This window comes from Oncorhynchus gorbuscha, linkage group LG04 (assembly GCF_021184085.1).
Source record: "Oncorhynchus gorbuscha isolate QuinsamMale2020 ecotype Even-year linkage group LG04, OgorEven_v1.0, whole genome shotgun sequence".
NCBI classification, from domain to species: Eukaryota; Metazoa; Chordata; class Actinopteri; order Salmoniformes; family Salmonidae; genus Oncorhynchus; species Oncorhynchus gorbuscha.
In genome coordinates, this window is record NC_060176.1 from 44,368,743 (window position 1) to 44,389,115 (window position 20,373).

Sequence of the window (20,373 nt, forward strand, 5' to 3'; positions counted from 1 at the left end):
CTATGGGATTTAGAAAAGGTGAATATGGGGTAGGTACAAAACTACAAATTGTGGATGGGTGGCAAACCAGTTTTGGACCAGAACAGCCCGGTGAAAACTAACATTGTCCCATAAAACAACAAATCTAGCAGGCTCCTGATCTGGATCAGGGACAAGTATTGTGTAAATTGCATCCAGAAAAGTGAGCATATGGCCGGTGTTGTACGGACCCAGTGTGGCATTGTGATGTAGGACCCCATTTTGAGTGATGGCAGCACACATAGTTATATCACCCCCACGCTGTCCAGCGACATTGGTAATTGCCCTCTGTCCTATTACATTTCTTCCGCGGCGCCTGGTTTTGGTGAGGTTGAAGCCAACCTCATCCACATAAATAAATTCATGGCGAATTACATGGGCATCCAGCTCCAATACTCTCTGTAACAGACAAATGGATATACAGATGAGTAAAGATGGTATGTATGAAGTACTGGAAGTAGTGTTGCATACATACCTCTACAAAGTAATGTCGCATATTCTTGACTCTGTCAGAGTTTCTCTCAAATGGCACCTTGTAAAGTTGTTTCATCTTCACTCGGTGCCGTTGGAAGATGCGTTGTATGGTCGACAGGCTTACAGCATTGATGTTGTTAAATATGGTGTCATTATTCAAGATATGCTCTCTTATCTCACGAATCCTAATTGCATTGTTGGCCAAAACCATATTTATAATTACAGTTTCTTGTACATCTGTAAACAAGTGTCCTCGTCCTCCATGATGTCTTTGCCTTTCCACTCTGTACAGAATGCAAGCACAGTATGTGTTCAGCATAGGAACTGTAAACAATGTACAAAAAAATGTAGTACAGCATGATAACCAACCTCATTCAATGTAGTGAAGTAAATGGATGGCTTAGAAATACACATGTTTATGCAATACTATGCAGTCATACATATTTTACAGTACATTACTGTAATGCTAAAATAGTCATTATATACAGTGCCTTGCGAAAGTGTTCGGCCCCCTTGAACTTTGCGACCTTTTGCCACATTTCAGGCTTCAAACATAAAGATATAAAACTGTATTTTTTTGTGAAGAATCAACAACAAGTGGGACACAATCATGAAGCGGAACGACATTTATTGGATATTTCAAACCTTTTTAACAAATCAAAAACTGAAAAATTGGGCGTGCAAAACTATTCAGCCCCTTTACTTTCAGTGCAGCAAACTCTCTCCAGAAGTTCAGTGAGGATCTCTGAATGATCCAATGTTGACCTAAATTACTAATGATGATAAATACAATACACCTGTGTGTAATCAAGTCTCCGTATAAATGCACCTGCACTGTGATAGTCTCAGAGGTCCGTTAAAAGCGCAGAGAGCATCATGAAGAACAAGGAACACACCTGGCAGGTCCGAGATACTGTTGTGAAGAAGTTTAAAGCCGGATTTGGATACAAAAAGATTTCTCAAGCTTTAAACATCCCAAGGAGCACTGTGCAAGCGATAATATTGAAATGGAAGGAGTATCAGACCACTGCAAATCTACCAAGACCTGGCCGTCCCTCTAAACTTTCAGCTCATACAAGGAGAAGACTGATCAGAGATGCAGCCAAGAGGCCCATGATCACTCTGGATGAACTGCAGAGATCTACAGCTGAGGTGGGAGACTCTGTCCATAGGACAACAATCAGTCGTATATTGCACAAATCTGGCCTTTATGGAAGAGTGGCAAGAAGAAAGCTATTTCTTAAAGATATCCATAAAAATTGTTGTTTAAAGTTTGCCACAAGCCACCTGGGAGACACACCAAACATGTGGAAGAAGGTGCTCTGGTCAGATGAAACCAAAATTGAACTTTTTTGTCAACAATGCAAAATGTTATGTTTGGCGTAAAAGCAACACAGCTCATCACCCTGAACACACCCCACTGTCAAACATGGTGGCAGCATCATGGTTTGGGCCTGCTTCTCTTCAGCAGGGACAATGGTTAAAATTGATGGGAAGATGGATGGAGCCAAACACAGGACCATTCTGGAGGAAAACCTGGAGTCTGCAAAAGACCTGAGACTGGGACGGAGATTTGTCTTCCAACAAGACAATGATCCAAAACATAAAGCAACATCTACAATGGAATGGTTCAAAAATAAACATATCCAGGTGTTAGAATGGCCAAGTCAAAGTCCAGAGCTGGATCCAATCGAGAATCTGTGGAAAGAACTGAAAACTGCTGTTCACAAATGCTCTCCATCCAACCTCACTGAGCTCGAGCTGTTTTGCAAGGAGGAATGGGAAAACATTTCAGTCTCTCGATGTGCAAAACTGATAGAGACATACCCCAAGCGACTTACAGCTGTAATCGCAGCAAAAGGTGGCGCTACAAAGTATTAGTTTTTTTTGATTGCTAAAGCACGATTTTCAAAACAGGGCCGTGTTTTCAAAACACTACACACAATTAGCACAACCACACACCCAATTAGTAAAACACTACAGATCCTTTGCAAAATTAAACACTCTTGTAAAAACTATACACTTTTTAAAAACCACACTTTGTTACCATATGAAACACACACGTTTCACATTACTATACTCTGTTTGCACGAGTTACACTATGCTGTGATAAACCTAAAACACTTTTAGCACTTCTACTTCCCTATGATTAGAGTAGGCTACTATCAACAAAGTACAAATATAATGTCAATTCACCAAACACTACACAAGACCAATGTTGCAGACTGAAGAAACTCATTTATTTCTCAACACGCCCAAAATGTTGACTTGGAGATTCATAATACTGTAAACAAACGTCACTTTACGTATTGTAAGATCAAAAAATAAAATAAATAAACAACTAGACATTGTCTCTTCGCCTAGCTGGATCTGGCCAGAGAATTTCATCAACATCGCAGGCAATGTTGTCATTAGCAAGACACCTTGGAAAGAAACGTCTTGAATGACGAATCCATCCTTGCATTGCTGCTACCTCCATCTGGTCACAGGCCTCCTCCATGGCTTGGATGAGGGGTACCTCAGCCTGGAGACGGAGATCATATACCTTCCACCGCCATGCCGAGAAAAACTCTTCTATAGGGATGAGGAATGGAGAGTATGGTGGAAGATATAGGACGGTGAAATGTGGATGTTGCTGAAACCAGATCTGAACCAGAGCAGAGCGGTGGAAAGACACATTGTCCCAGACAACAATGTATTGCATATGATCGATTTGATTTGCTGCTGTTATGTTGTGCAATTGGTCCAAGAATGTAAGTATGAGTGCTGTGTTGTAATGGCCCATATGGGCATGGCGGTGGAGGACACCATTCTGTGTAATGGCTGCACAGAGTGTTATATTACCCCCACGTTGCCCTGGGACATTGACGATAGCCCTGTGGCCAATAATGTTTCTTCCCCTCCGTGTTCTCGTCAGGTTGAACCCAGCCTCATCTACGTAAATGAACTCATGCTGGATCTCCTCTCCATCCATTCGTAAAACTCTCTGAAAAACAGTGTCAGGCAAAATTGTGTTGTTCAGTGTAGATCTAGTATACATATTACAGTACAGTAAAAGATTATGAGACAGTATGCAAGATCACACTGCTAAAGTGAATACATACCTCTGCATAATCATGCCGCAGTCATTTCACCCTTTCAGAATTGCGCTCGAAAGGCACTCGATAAATTTGCTTCAGTTGAATATGATGCGTGCCAGTTTTGATGTTGAGACCTGATGGATGTCGTTGAAAATGGCGTGGTTATTGACAATGTTAGCTTGGAGCTGCTTGAGTGTTATAGCATTGTTGGCCAAAACCATGTTTACTATCTCCCTCTCTTGCTGTTCTGTGAACATAGGAGGCCTTTCCCCCTTGTCGTCCCTGACCCTCAATCCTATGTAGAAAAAAAACAGTATAAAATAGTACAGTAATTTCACAGGAAAAGGTAACAGAAGTGCTGATAGTGCATAGAATACAGTACTGTAAGCAGTTACTGAAACCGTGCAGATGTTTTTGATATGATGATATTTTTACAATACCTATTTTCCAGTCTAAATGTTCTCATCACACTTGCCACTGTATATCGGCTTAGATTTGGCTGTACTCCCAGTCCAGCCTCCCTCAGCGTCAGGCCGTGGTTGACAACGTGGTCAACCAGTGTTGCGCGGATCTCATTTGTCAGATTCGGTCCTCTTTGAGCACCTTCTTGTCTTCCACCTCCTCGTTCTCCTCGTCGTCGTCCTCTTTCTCTGACTCTTTCCATTGTGCTTGAAGGCCGATGAACTCACCTGCTGCTTTTTATAGTGCTAATACACCTGATTGGTGTGTCTACAATTAAGCAAACGAGTGTTTGCACACCTGATGACTGTGTTGAACCAATAGGTTGGAGGGTGTGGTAATCTGACAGTCAGTGCTTTGGTATTGCAAGGATGTGACTTCATGATAGATTTTTGTGTGTAATGTATGTTAAGTGTGTTTAATGTTTTGCAAATCACTGTGTGTAGAGTTTTGCTACAAGTGTGAGGTTGACAATGTGCTTATAGTTGTGCAAATGTGGGCTGATGTTTTGCTTCTTGAGTGTAAGGTTTTGCTAATAGTGTACTACTTTTCATTTTAGTGTGTAATCAATCCAAAAAAACTGTAACTTAAGGGGGCTGAATCATTTTGCACGCTCAATTTTTCAGTTTTTGATTTGTTAAAAAAGTTTAAAATATCCAATAAATGTCGTTCCACTTCATGATTGTGTCCCACTTGTTGTTGATTCTTCACAAAAAATACAGTTTTATATCTTTATGTTTGAAGCCTGAAATGTGGCAAAAGGTCGCAAAGTTCAAGGGGGCCGAATACTTTCGCAAGGCACTGTAGTTGCATACCTGTTCTAATTTCTGAAGGTTCGAATTATGGATGCCACTGTAAATCGACTCAAGTTGGGCTGGACTCTCAGTCCAGCCTCTCTCATGGTCAAACCGTGGTTGATCACATGATCAACAGGTGTTGCCCTAATCTCATCAGAGATGACTCTCCTTCCTTCTCTTCTTTTCCCTCGTCCTCTTCTTCCTCTCCCTCCTACTCCTCTTGCTCTCTGTCCATTGTTGGCATCCATTGTTCAAAACAGGTAATCTGACCTTTGACCTATTTATAGGCCTATACTACAGTAAAGCAGTGATTGGTTAGTGATCAGTTAAGCTATTAGTGTTTGCACATGTGAGGAGTGTGTGTGTGACATGGTGAATAAGTGTAGCATTTTGATTGGTTGTGTTTAGAAAAGGAAAGCAAGTCACTTCCTGTTAGATTTTTGTGTTTTAGGTAGAGGATTGTGTGTGGTGTTTTGAAAAAAGTGTTTTATGCAATTGACAACTGAATCAAAGGCTGAGAAATAGCTTATGCAGTATATGTGTTTTGTGAGTCTGCCAGATCAGAGGCAGTAGGGATGACAACACGTTATATTGATAGTTGTGTGAATTGGACCATAACTCTCTCCTGCCTCAGCATTCAAAATTTAACAAGTCATTTTTGGTGTCAGGTGAAATGTATGGGAGTAAAACATACCTTATTTTCTTTAGGAATGTAGTGGAATAAAAGTTTTTTTAAATTAAAAAATATAAAGAGTAAAGTACAGATACCCCCAAAACGACTTAAGTAGTACTTTAAAGTATTTTGCTTTACTACTTTACACAACTCTTGAAGGGAGATGGAGGATGGAGCTGCTGAGACCAACACTGCAAAACAAGAACAAAGTGATGGTGAGCACTCATGGGATTGGCTGGCTGGCTAGATTCTTTCATTAGCAGGTAGAGGGAACAAGAGAGAGGGAGTGAGGGAGGGAGAAACAAGCCATGACACGTGATGTAGTCTGAATCTGGGCCACTCTCCTCCCTCTGTCGTAAGCCCCAAAGTTAACATTCCTCAAAGGGCACACGATTGGATTACGTGACATTCTCAGAGTGTTGGTGTTTAATTGGTGTTGTGGCTTTTGGCAACACATTTGAAAAAGGTCCCCAGGGATATTAATAATTCAAGATAATGAGTCAGGGTTTTCCATTAGCTCAGAGTGTTTTCTGTGCCTCGTCAAAGACGTTCAACCACACAGCGAGAGTGATTTCCTATGGATAACTGTACAGTATCTGTACACAAACACATCTCTTTACCTGTACACATACACGTGCATCTCTTTGTTTGTGTGTGCGTGTGCACTTCCATTTGTGTTCTTGTGTGCCTGCGTGTGTGTGCCTGCGTGCGTGTGTGTGTACGTGCCTGTGTGCATGCATGCATGGCTCAGATTGGAGTGAAGAATGGCATTTATAAGCACTTTTATAGCAGGTATGTCTCCTAGGTTGTAGGTTTCACCAGGCATTTACAGCCTGTATGAATCATGGACAGCAAGATGGGTGATCATATGACAGACTGCTTCAACCGTTCTGCTGTCTTCACTGAAGAAGGGTGCTATATTCCACACTACACTACCTCCTGCCTCTCCCCCCGGGCCCCAGTCCTACCAAGGGCACTGCTTCGTTGCACTTTCCTCAGAGAGCGGCCCCAAATGACACCATATTCCCTATATAGTACACTACTTTTGACCAGACCTTGGTCAAAAGTAGTGCACTATATAGGGTAAAATGAGCCATGGGGTCCTGACCCTCCAGGTCCACTTCACACCTCACAGCTGAGGAATGGAGGCCATAGAGAAGGCTTTATAGTCCTGTAAGACCCTTAAATCTGAACCCTTTATACTCAAGGGAAATGGCCTATATGGATCGGGCTAAATTGAAATGTTTCTTATAGAAGAAATATGCAGAACTACGGTAGCAATTGAAAGGGATCAGTTTGGAGATTATGTGAAAATTATTAGACCAAAAGGTGATGAGAACAGTTCACCTGACACAAGACTGAATCCAGACATTACACTGCTGATTTTATGTGCGTTTTACATTTACTATATCTTTCACTGCATTTGTTGATAACGAAATCTATGATTAATCTGGATACATTCAGTGACATGATAAGAATATTCCTGGAAAATGTGGGGTAGGTGCAACATAAGACAAGAACAAAAATACAATGGTTTGAGTGAGAGGACTAACTTGTGACTTCTCAATAGACAGACTCATTGGGGCGGTTTCTTGGATACAGATTAAGCCTCATCCTAGACTCAATTGCACTTTTAAACTGGACTAATTTAAATGGCATTTCTCAGGTTTAAAAAAGTCTCCGACTTGCCAAGGTAGATTTAAAAAGTTTGATTTCCAGAAGGATGATTAGAGTTAATCTAGATCTAAATGAAGCCTTAAATTAAACCTGGCCAGAGGCAGGTTAAACTTCAGATTAATGGACATTGACCCCCAGGTGATTTAAAATTATTATTTTCTTAATTAACTTTTACCCTTTTTTTTATCCCCAATTTCATGGTATCCAATTGGTAGTTACAGTGTTGTCTCATCGCTGCAACTCCCGATACGGAGACTCAAAGGTCGAGAGCCATGCATCCTCCAAAACACGACACAACCAAGCCACACTGCTTCTTGACTCAATGCCCACGTAACCCAGAAGTCAGCCACACCAATGTGTCAGAGGAAATACCGTACACCTGGCGACTGTGTCATTGTGTATGCACCTGGCCTACTACAGGAGCCGCTGAGGCACGATGGGACAGGGACGACTCTGCCGGCCAAACCCTCCCCTAACCCGGGCAATTGTGTGCCGCCCCATGGGTCTCCCGGTTGCAGCCGGCTGCGACAGAGCTTGGACTCGAAACAGGATCTCTAGTGGCAAAGCTAGCAACTGCGATGCAGTGCCTTAGACCACTGCGCCACTCGGGGGGTGGCCCCCAGGTTTACCTTGGCAATGGAGGAAAATGGATTACCAGGACTTCTTCAACGATGATCAAAGAGCACCACCAAGGCCAGACAGAAGGGCGGTTATAGACAGAAGGTTATAGAATGATTTTTATAAAATCGATTTCTGTAACGTTTCCGTACAAAAGCAAATGCAGCTGACATTTGTTTGTTTGAGCCAAGGACTTTGTCTGACTGTCTTAGGGGAATGCCCATCCCTCCTTCCCTACAGGGGCTGTGTATGCGATATGTGAACTGAAAGACAATTACAGTACATCAAGATCCCCGATGCTGTTGCCCAAGCCAACTACAAGGTAGAGTTCATGGAAACTTCCCTGGAGTCATTGGCTGTATAGATGGATGTCATATTCCCATCAATTGTCCCTCTACAGCAGGTGCTGAAGAGTACAGGATGAGTAAATACTGGTTCTCAATCAATGGACAAAGTGTGTGCACTCACAATTTGCAGTTCTCCAACGTCGTTGCACATTGAAAGGATTTTCCAAAACTCCTCTTTTCATGCTCAGGAGGAAAACATACTTTGGTGACAGTGGGTACATACAGTATGTACAGACCAACTTCTTGTTCACCCACTTTCTTCATGCAGTAGGACCTGAGCAACAACAGTACAACCAAGCACATATATGCACCAGAAGTGTAGTGGAGCGCATGTTTGGTGTATGGTGTCTCAGAAACACATTGCGCTTCCAACCAAGAAGATTCTCCATTGTCATAATTACACATGTTAAATGTCCAACTAAATGAGGAGAGGAACGGCCCCCCATCTAAACTGTCCAAATGGTCATCATCGGGGATGCCTTACAGGGGTTGCTGGCTATCAGTGATCCCGGGCAATAACTGTCCCCCAGCTCATATGCCTCCGTGTTTCCACTGCTCCAGAGTCCAATGGCGGCGAGCTTTACACCAATCCAGCCGACGCTTGGCATTGCTCATGGTGATCTTAGGCTTGTGTGCGGCTGCTCAGCCATGGAAACCCATTTCATGAAGCTCCCGACGAATAGTTCTGTGCTGCTGTTGCTGCCAGAGACAGTTTGGAACTCGGTAGTGAGTGTTGCAATTGAGGACACACAATTTTTAAGCGCTACTTGCTTCAACACTCGGTGGTCCCATTCTGTGAGTTTGTGTGGCTTACCACTGTGCGGCTGAGCCGTTGTTGCTCCTAGATGTTTCCACTTTGCATTAACAGCACTTACAGTTTACCGGGTCTGCTCTTTTTACGGACTGACTTGTTCTACTGCCAATGTTTGTCTATATAGATTGCATGGTTGTGTGCTCGATTTTATACACCTGTCAGCATCGGGTTTGGCTGAATTAGCTAAATCCACTAATTTGAAGGGGTGTCCACATACCTTTTTATGTATACTGTACAGTGAATGTACAAAACATTAGGAGCACCTTCCTAGTATTGAGTTGCATCCTCTTTTGCCCTCAGAAGAGTCTCAATTTGTCGGGGCATGGACTCTACAAGGTAGAGCGTGGAAAACCCAGCAGCATTGCAGTTCTTGACACACTCAAACCGGGGCACCTGGCACTTACTGCCATACCCCGTTAAAAGGAACTTCAATCTTTTGTCTTGCATTCCCCCTTCTACAATGTAGACAATAGTACAAATAAAAGAAAAATCTTGACCAGAAGTGTGTGTATATGTACATATATATTTTACACTGTTTGGACCTGAAAAAATGCCCAAGGAATCCAATGACAGAAAAATCCTTACATTGGATTTGTTTCCTTGGTTAAGATTTTAGATCAGTACATTATATAACAGAAGATGGTTCTGAAAAACAATCAATATTTGAATTTATGCAGGACATTTTCATCAGCAGTACAACATCGATTTGAGTGGTGTCAATGGGGGCTGCTATCTAGGTATCGGAGGTGAAATTCTGAGAATATGGATGTACTCCACCTACCACCACTGCTGAGCTCAATAACCATCCTTCACCCTCCCTGACGAGTGTGTATGATAGATGCCTGATGCACCCCAGCAAGCATATGGATGTGTCACAAATGGCACCCTATTACATAGAGCTCTGGTCAAAAGTAGTGCCCTATGTAGGAAATAAATGAGGATGCCATTTCAGACTCAGCCATTGGTGAACCTGTCAGGGCCCTGTCGCTCCCCCACCGCACCCTAACCGTTCTCCCACCACTCCTGTACTTGGGGTTTGAAGGTTAATTGGGTTGAACCCAGGTACACATCATAACGGTCAGATCAATCATCAATCAGGTCTTTACTGTGTGGGGGTCAGAGAGGGGAGAAGAGTACAGAGAGCAGAGCTCAGTGTGTGTCTCAAATGGCACCCTCTTCCCTACATAATTCACTACTACCTTATGAGCCCTGGTCAAAAGTAGTGCATTATATAGGGAATAGATTGCCATTTGGGACAGGGCCTCGGAATAGATTCGGGCTGAGACAGAGGGAATTGAATGCTTCTACAGTGTTATCATGCCCTAAAGCCATCCACCCTCACTAGTCCTCACCATCCCTCACTGATATAAAAATATGTTATAGATATATTATAGAGCAGGGGTAGGCAACAGATTTGAGTATTTTTTCCCCCAAAATGGTATTCAGCTAAAAGTGTTTCATTTAGGAAGTCTGTTCACCAAGTACTCCCATTTTTAAAAAAGAGATATGATAATTTCCCAAGATTATTTTGTGCTTAGTTGTGATCACTTTGCAGTGTAAAAATTATTCAAATTATGTTCCGGCCCCCGACCATCCGCAGCTGAATCTAATTGCCTACTGCTGTATTAGAGGCACAGCTTCCTGTACTGGCTGGGTTAAGAGCATCAACAGATTGTCCAGTATATATACCAGACTGCCATATGTTCACATCACTTTTCACACACATAGGCTGACAGTGTCACGTTCTGACCTTAGTTCCTTTGTTTTGTCTTTGTTTAGTATGGTCAGGGCGTGAGTTGGGGTGGGCAGTCTGTTTGTTTTTCTATGTTGGTTTCTGTGTTCGGCCTAGTATGGTTCTCAATCAGAGGCAGGTGTCGTTAGTTGTCTTTGATTGAGGATCATACTTAGGGAGCCTTTTTTCCACCTGTGTTTCGTGGGTGTTTGTCTTCTGTGTCAGTGTTTGTTCGCCGCACGGGACTGTTTCGTTGATGGACGTTATTTTGTCTTGTTCTAGTGTTCTGTTGTTTTTATTCAACATTACGGACACTTACCACGCTGCGTTTTGGTCCTCTGATCCTTCTCGCTACTCCTCCTCAGAAGAGGAGGACGAGATCCGTTACAGTGCCTTAAGTGATATTCCCTGCCAGGTATAATCACATAAGACACCAGCCAGCACTGAGCACACAGACCAATTCTTGCTGATAAAGTGGACAAAATCAATTTTCATTGGTCACATACACGTGTATAGCAGATTTTATTGCGGGTGTAGCGAAATGCTTGTGTGCAGTGTGAAAGCAGGCAGCACCATGTATGACTTTGTCCCAAATGGATCCCCTCCTCTCAGCATCTTGACCCACATATAGGCCAGGCCGTATGGGCCCTGATCAAAAAAGGTATACTATATAGGGAATAGGGCGCCACTTGGGACAAAGATTGCACAGCCATTTCATGCATGTCATAGCAGTGCTATAGCCTACTGTAAGTATATTTTCCTTTTTATTTCCAGAACCACAATTAATGTCAGTTCTCACTGGATAAGATTCTCAGTTATCTGAACCAATAGAGGTCAGAGCAAAACCTCTTAACCTGGACATTCTGCTTCATTCCTTGTTCTGACCGGACATTCTGTAGCGGTTGCTACCGGCCTCTTATTCCATTTATGGTTCTTCCAATCTCTACAACCCAGCCCTAGTTTACAGGTCCATTTTGGGGCACCGTCCACCTCTCTTGCCATTAGGATGGTAATAACTCTATGATGGCACTGGAGAGAGCGCGATGGCCCACAAGCACAGACCCCTGGGAAGGGAGGACACTGACGCAGTGTAATAAGCCAAGGACACTAATGCTAGCATTCCGTAAATATATCTACTGCAGTGCAACCTCTGGACCTCTGGATACTGCTGATGTAGTTACTATAAGGAAAATGGGATTTCAGTCCCTTTCATTAGGCAAATCCTCATCGATCCAGAAGACTTTATCCGACTGTCAGATTATGGTAAAGACCGGCCTTATCTTCTAATATATTCATATTTTATTCTTTGTTTTTTTTCCCCCAAAACTTTTACTCTGTTCATGTTTTATTCATTCTGCTAAATTATTACGTGAGGTGATGAATTTCCTGTGTTGTAAAGTAATTAGTTAAATCTACCATGAATTGGCCAGTGTGTGTTCAACCGACTTTTAAATCCTTAACAACCGTGTAACTCACTTTTACTTTTAATCCTCGCCCCAGGCCAGCTATGTAGGAGAAAGCTTCTCTCTGGTCTCCCTTTCATCTCCCCTGTAGTTCTGAACGTCAGAAGTTAGGCTTTATTACTAAGTTCCTCTTTTCCGCAAAGGTAGCTATAGTTCTCTGTATAGAAATATACATTCCTCATAGACCCCAAGGAGAGATATACTGTTAGCTTTCCTGTTCGTTCAGTGTCTCTCTACATTTTTTATTCTATTCCTCTCCAATATGCTCAGTCAGCTCTCCTCTCGCACTTTGTAGAAACCTGCCTCTATGGCACATTACCAGGCCCAGGGGAGGGGAGGAAAACAGAGAGAAGAGACAAGAGAACTGACAGCTGAACTGATGTACCTTCTCTCTGCTGCGGAGTCATTTTTTTCTTTGAGTTGGTCTCAGTTTGTTTCTTTTCTAATGGCCAGCGAGAGAGAGTCAACAGTTTGCAGGGCTTTAGGTGTGACCATGTGACCAGGCTGCATTTCGATCTGTGTTTCCCCTCCGCTCAGCATCTTGACTCACATATACTCCTGGCTGATGCAAGACATGACATCTGGGTCTAGTTGCAAGATGGTTTTAAACATTCTGAGGGGAAATCTGAGATCGGAAAAGGTCAATGACTCTGGTGTCCTGTCCTATCTAAACTCAATGATTTTAATGCCGTCAGCCTGGCACGCAGTATGAATGCTGGTTGAACCCCACCTCAAACTGTAAGCAGGGTTCAAATATTGAACTCAACATGAATTCATTCTTCATACCACTTCACATATAACACATATAATTGGTTCAACACATCATTTATACACTTAATGTAAGAAGGTATTCTGCTATGTTGTCTCTGTCGTTCCAGCTGAGCTCATTCACAGGTTTACGCTCTGATTACACTGCTCATCTACCTAATCAGGGTGTTTTAATTGCTTCAGAGAGAGAGAGAGAGAGAGAGAGAGAGAGAGAGAGAGAGAGAGAGAGAGAGAGAGAGAGAGAGAGAGAGAACAGTGTGTGGATAGGAAAGTTGCTGAGGTGGCTTTTTCAACTCTGGCCTGTAATTGGGAAGTGACAGAGCTGGAGCATTTTCACACATCAAGCGTCCAACAGAGCTGTGGCTGCTCACACTGAACCCAGAGGCAGGAGGCATCAGTACTCAAATAGCATTCATCGCCTGCCGTCTACAATTAAATACATATAATTCAAATTGTGCTTTTAGAACTACAGGAAGCTCTATAAATTACAATAACTCTTTTCAAATTGTGTTACCATAACTGCAGTTATATCCCATGTGATATCTCTTTATTGGCCCTGGCCACCTGGTTGAGACAAAGTACCAGTCAAAGGTGTTTACTCCCCATTATGGAGACAGTCGGAGCCTGAAGCAAGCTGCCATGAGTCACAGATCCAAATGAACCACTGAAATTGGCAGAGAAATTACTCACCTCTCCTCGAGCAGAACGGTTAGGCTAGAGTGGTGTGTTACGTAAGGCTTATTTTGGATGAAATACCACTTGGTGACTGATGCTGAGTGTTGTTTGTGGCTCTCCCACTGTGACTGCTGTTAAGCAGTTGATGTTATTCTTCAATAACACTAACTACAAAGCAAATCAGGGGGAGAAAAATAGTTTTATTTGAGCAGGACAAATCATAGATGTTATGCTGGGAGACAGACGTTCAGTCTCCCCTGTCCTCAGCTTTTCTCCACCGTACAAAGGAACAGGATGCCATTTATAAACCCCCACCCCACCCTAGCCTGGGGTTGACCAATCAGAAGTCCTTGCAGTACCACTTGGCCAATGGCCAAATAACAAGCATCCTGCTCCCGACTCAATGTACAGACCGTAGCACATGTACAGTGGGGCAAAAAAACTTTTAGTCAGCCACCAATTGTGCAAGTTCTCCCATTTAAAAATATGAGAGAGGCCTGTAATTTTCATCATAGGTACACTTCAACTATGACAGACAAAATGAGAGAAAAAAATACAGAAAATCACATTGTAGGAGTTTTAATGAATTAATTTGCTAATTATGGTGGAAAATAATTATTTGGTCAATAACAAAAGTTTATCTCAATACTTTGTTATATACCCTTTGTTGGCAATGACAGAGGTCAAACATTTTCTGTAAGTCTTCACAAGGTTTTCACACACTGTTTCTGGTATTTTGGTCCATTCCTCCATGCAGATCTCCTCTAAGCTGTGATGTTTTGGGGCTGTTGCTGGGCAACACGGACTTTCAACTCCCTCCAAAGATTTTCTATGGAGTTGAGATCTGGAGACTGGCTAGGCCACTCCAGGACCTTGAAATGCTTCTTACGGAGCCACTCCTTCGTTGCCCGGGCGGTGTGTTTGGGATCATTGTCATGCTGAAAGACCCAGCTACGTTTCATCTTCAATGCCCTTGCTGATGGAAGGAGGTTTTCACTCAAAATCTCACGATACATGGCCACATTCATTCTTTCCTTTACACGGATCAGTCGTCCTGGTCCCTTTGCAGAAAAACAGCCCCAAAGCATGATGTTTGCACCCCCATGCTTCACAGTAGGTATGGTGTTCTTTGGATGCAACTCAGCATTCTTTGTCCTCCAAACACGACGAGTTGAGTTTTTACCAAAAAGTTATATTTTGTATTTTCTTGTATGTCTTCCATTTCCTAATAATTGCTCCCACAGTTGCTTTCTTCAAACCAAGCTGCTTACCTATTGCAGATTCAGTCTTCCCAGCCTGGTCCAGGTCTACAATTTTGTTTCTGGTGTCCTTTGACAGCTCTTTGGTCTTGGGCCTAGTGGAGTTTGGAGTGTGACTGTTTGAAGTTGTGGACAGGTGTCTTTTATACTGATAACAAGTTCAATCAGGTTCCATTAATACAGGTAACGAGTGGAGGACAGAGGAGCCTCTTAAAGAAGAAGTTACAGGTCTGTGAGAGCCAGAAATTTTGCTTGTTTGTAGGTGACCAAATACTTATTTTCCACCATAATTTGCAAATAAATTAATTAAAAATCCTACAATGTGATTTTCTGGATTTTTTTTTTTCATTTTGTCTGTCATAGTTGAAGTGTACCTATGATGAGAATCACAGGCCTCTCATCTTTTTAAGTGGGAGAACTTGCACAATTGGTGGCTGACTAAATACTTTTTTGACCCACTGTAGCTCTGAGTTCAGGAGTGACATTCCACAGATTCTAAACAGCTGTTGAACCGAAAACCAACTCCTAATTACAATTCCCTATTGACCATTAGTACTCTAGTTTTTAGTCCTCTCATCCTCTGCGTTATGTATTTATCTTCTTACACTGGCCTAGTTGAACCTGGAATCCTGAGGAGAGGTGAGTGGCTCACCATGTGGCCTGGTCTAGATGCTCTGTCCCCAATCAATCAATCTCTATTCCCCCCCACATCTCTCAAGAATGGTCTAACACAGATATCTGTCCCACAGGATGTGACAGAGCTGGTCTAAATTCTAGAAATGGGGTCGCCTTGACCCTGGAACGCCATGTCTTATCCATCAGCTCTCAGATGTGTTTTTCCTTGCCCTGTGACTACGTCTGCCTCTGCAAGTGTTCTGTCTCTTCTGATCATGACTCAGGAAGTATTGAGCTGTCGGTGAACACATTTTAAGCCAACTCAGATTTGCAACACTTACCATGCTGTTTCACTCTCACAAACACTCTCAGTCCTTGGACTTTTTTTAATGACAGGCATATCATCTTTTAAATTGAATTTCAGAGTACCCACATGAAAATACAACAGTATACTATGCTTTGAACACTTTAGCATTATTTGTAAGAAATTGTCTAGTGTTGAAAAGACTGTATGGCTGGTTTTAGAAAATGGTGAAAAAGGCTCCCTTAAGAGGGACTCAAATTCATGACTTCTCTTTAAGACGTTTTATTTTAGGCAGGTCAATCGTCAGAGGACATTGAAGTTAAAGAATATATATACTGAACAATAATATAAAATGATACATGTAAAGTGTTGGTCCCATGTTTCTTGAGCTGAAGTAAAAGATCCCTGAAATGTTCCATATGCAGAAAAAGCTTATTTCTCTCAAATTTTGTGCACAAATTTGTTTACATCCCCATTAGTGAGCATTTCTCATTTGCCAAGATAATGCATCCACCTGACTGGTTTTGCATATCAAGAATCTGATTAAAACAGCATGATCATGACACAGGTGCACCTTGTGCTGGGGACAACACCACTCAAATGTGCAATTATGTCACAGGTGTCTCAAGTTTAGGGAGCGTGCAATTGGCATGCTGACTGCAGGAATGTCCACCAGAGCTGTTGCCAGAGAATTGAATGGTCATTTCACTAGCATAAGCCGCATCCAACGTAATTTTAGAGAATTTTGGCAGTACACATCCGCAGACCACGTTTAAGCACGCCAGCCTAGGACCTCCACTTCTGGCTTCTACACCTGCGGGATCATCTGAGACCAGCCACCCAGACAGCTAATGAAACTGTGGGATTGCACAACCATCTTAGGGAAGCTCATCTGCATGCTCGTCGTCCTCACCAGGGTTTTGACCTGGCTGCAGTTCGGCGTCATAACCAATTTCAGTGTGCAAATGCTCACCTTAGATGACCACTGGCACGCTGGAGAAGTGTGCTCTTCGTGGATTAATCCTGGTTTCAACTATACCAAGCAGATAGCAGATGGCATATTCTGTGTTGTGTGGGCGAGCGGTTTGCTGATGTCAACGTTGTGGACAGAGTGCCCCATGGTGGCAGTGGGGTTATGGTATTGGCAGGCTTAAGGTACGGACAACAAACACAATTGCATTTTATCGATGGCAATTTGAATGCACAGAGATACCGTGATGAGATCCTGAGGTCCATCCACCACCATCACCTGATGTTTCAGCATGATAATGAATGGCCCCATGTCACAAAGATCTGTACACAATTCTTGGAACCTGAAATTGTCCCAGTTCATCCATGGCCTGCTTACGGTATCTGTGACCAACAGATGCATATCTGTTTTCCCAGTCAGGTGAAATCCATAGATTAGGCTCTAATGAATTTATTTAAGTTGACTGATTTCCTTATATGAACTGTAACTCAGTAAAATCTTTGAAATTGTTGCATGTTGAGTTTATAATTTTGTTCAGTGTAGTATGTATGGTTCTAGGAACAAAGGAAACAGGTAGCCATTAAACATAAATCCACAATAAGCTACAATAACCCTGGCACAATTCATCAATACAACTTTGCCATATAATGCTACTCAAAAAGGGTGCTATAACTAGCAATACTGAACTGGCTTAAACGTAAATTAACTATATGCTAAATGCTAGAGCTAAGAAGCCATAAGAAACAATAGGGCAACACAGCATCAAAAGTCATGTTCAAGAACATCATCTGATAAGTCCGAAACTATAGAACAAATCAAAGTACATAGGAAGACAAAAACGTCAGGCAACAACTCACTTTAGTAATCAATGTAGTGTTTTTGTGACATGACTAGTATTTACTCTAGTGTTTTTGTGACATGACTATGATAAACTGTATTATTTACATGTTCGTATAGTATTAGTACTGTAGTATTACTATAGTTAAGAAACTATAGTATATGCACAACTAATCAAGGGATCAAGGGGTAGTGGTATAGTATTCTATGATGTACTACACAATTCTATAGTAAGCACTACACAATCGAGGTGGGGAGTATAGTATTTCTACAGTTTTCTACATAATTCTATGGTAAGTACTATAGTATTTTATAGTAAACTATAGTATTTGTTAATGTGGGGCACCTCAACACACACACCCATGCATGCACACACACAGATACTACCACACCATGTGTGTGTGTGTGTGTGCGTGTGGCGTTCGCACACATACAGTAGGGAGAACAAGTATTTGATACACTGCCGATTTTGCAGGTTTTCCTACTTACAAAGCATTTTATCATATGTACACTTCAACTGTGAGAGACGGAACGTAAAACCAAAAATCCAGAAAATCACATTGTATGATTTAAGTAATTAATTTGCATTTTATTGCATGACATAAGTATTTGATACATCAGAAAATTACAAAATTACAGACCTCTACATGTTTTGTAAGTAGGAAAACCTGCAAAATCGGCAGTGTATCAAATACTTCTCCCCACTGTACGTAGTGTGGGTGTCTGTGTGTGTGGTTGCGGGCGTGCATTTGTCTATATAGTCTGTGTCTGAAATTCTGTTTGTCCTACATAAAATAATTAATTCCTGTCCAGAAATGAGCGTGTGTGTGTGTGTGTGTGTGTGTGTGTGTGTGTGTGTGTGTGTGTGTGTGTGTGTGTGTGTGTGTGTGTGTGTGTGTGTGTGTGTGTGTGTGTGTGTGTGTGTGTGTGTGTGTGTGTGTGTGTGTGTGTGTGTGTGTGTGTGTGTGTGTGTTTCATTCCTCCTGGCTTTCATTTTGCAGTTGTCAGATTGGAAGCTCCTCCATTGAGGAAGGGCACCACCAGTGATGGGATTAGACCAGAGAGCCCAATGGGCCTGTCAATAGAAATCACTCTAACACTGCATCCTCACAGCCACTCTCCCCAAAACAACACAGGTTGTAACCCAAATGGCTCCCTATTCCCTCTATAGTGCACTGTTTTTGACGAGAGTTGTTTAGTATTGTTTCTTAGAGCGACATTAGCCTGGGTGCCAACGTTTCTGCTCTCTTGCTAACTCTTTACGGAATTGCCATGTTTGGCTTGACAATGACAGTGGAGTAGGCAAAACCACAAACAGATCTGGGACCAGGTTAGAACGAAATATAATCAGCCAGGAATGCAAAACATTAACAACAACTGCTCTTTCCATGACATAGACTCACCAGGTGAATCCAGGTGAAAGCAATACTACCTTATTGAGGACACTTGTTAAATCAGTGTAGATGAAGCGGAGGAGACAGGTTAAATAATTATTTTGAAGCCTTGAGACAATCGTTGAATGGGCAAGACAAAACATTTAAGTGACTTATGGTTGTAGGTATGGTATGGTTGTAGGTGCCAGGCTCACCGGTTTGAGTGTGTCAAGAACTGCAATGCTGCTGGGTTTTCCACACTCAACAGTTTCCCGTGTGAATCAAGAATGGTCCATCACCCAAAGGAGATCCAGCCAATTAGACACAACTGTGGGAAGCTGTCATACCCTGTTCCTGTGATTGTCTCCACCCCCTCCAGGTGTCGCTTATTTTCCCCAGCGTATTTATCCCTGTGTTTCTTGTCTCTCTGTGCCAGTTCGTCTTGTATGTTTAGTCAAGTCAACCAGCGTGGTTTTCCTGTACTCCTTTTCTATTCTCTTTTTAATAGTCCTCTCGGTTTTCACCCCGGCCTGACTCTGGACTACTTTCCTGTCTGCCTGATCATCCTGTCTGCCCTGACCTTGATTCTGCCTCCGCTTCGGTACTGTCATGACGTTGGCCTGTGGGTGAGGTTTATGACCCCCCCCCATAAATAGCTTTCTCCCTTTCCTCTCTCTTGACTCTACAGAAGGACTCTTGAAAAGCCTTTGTTAAACATAGAGAGTCTGGGAACATCAAAAGGTGGGGGGAAAGGAACCATATTCTGGTAATCCAACCAGCTGAAAATATGCGTTTGTACTAAATGAATATGATGCCAGATCAGTTGACGTCTGAGACCTTTATTACTGATGATAGGATGACATAAACTGTATCTTGGGAAGTCTGCACATTATAGTTATCAGATTCACATGGAATTGTTGTGCAATTTAAATGTTTAAACGTGAAACTATTTGTGAAAAGATTAAACGTAATTGATCTTCTTAATGAGCGAACGGTTTGTCATAGTAAACTATGCTCAACTCAGTGGCCCTGCCCATGTGAACAGACATTGGTTATAAACTATGAAACACGCCCTTCTCTCCCCTCCTATATAAAGCCCTTGACGAAAATGTAACTTTGTGTTCCGAGGACGTTAGCGCGACAGTCCTACATTAAAGGGGCTCAGATTGTAAGCTGTTCCAAGGACGTGTGGACTTGAGGTCCCCACGTTGAAAGGACAAAGACCACCTACAGAACTAAGCCAACCTTAGAGAAGCTAACGAAATTAGCATCGAATTTCAATGTGAAGGTGACGACCTACGTGCCGGAAGGATGAATTTCGACTATATCAAGATAGCCAGTCAGTTGATTATTGAAACGTTTTTCCAACACATTGATAAACAGAGCAAAATAAAAATTGGCCTTTAACAGTTAGGATCAG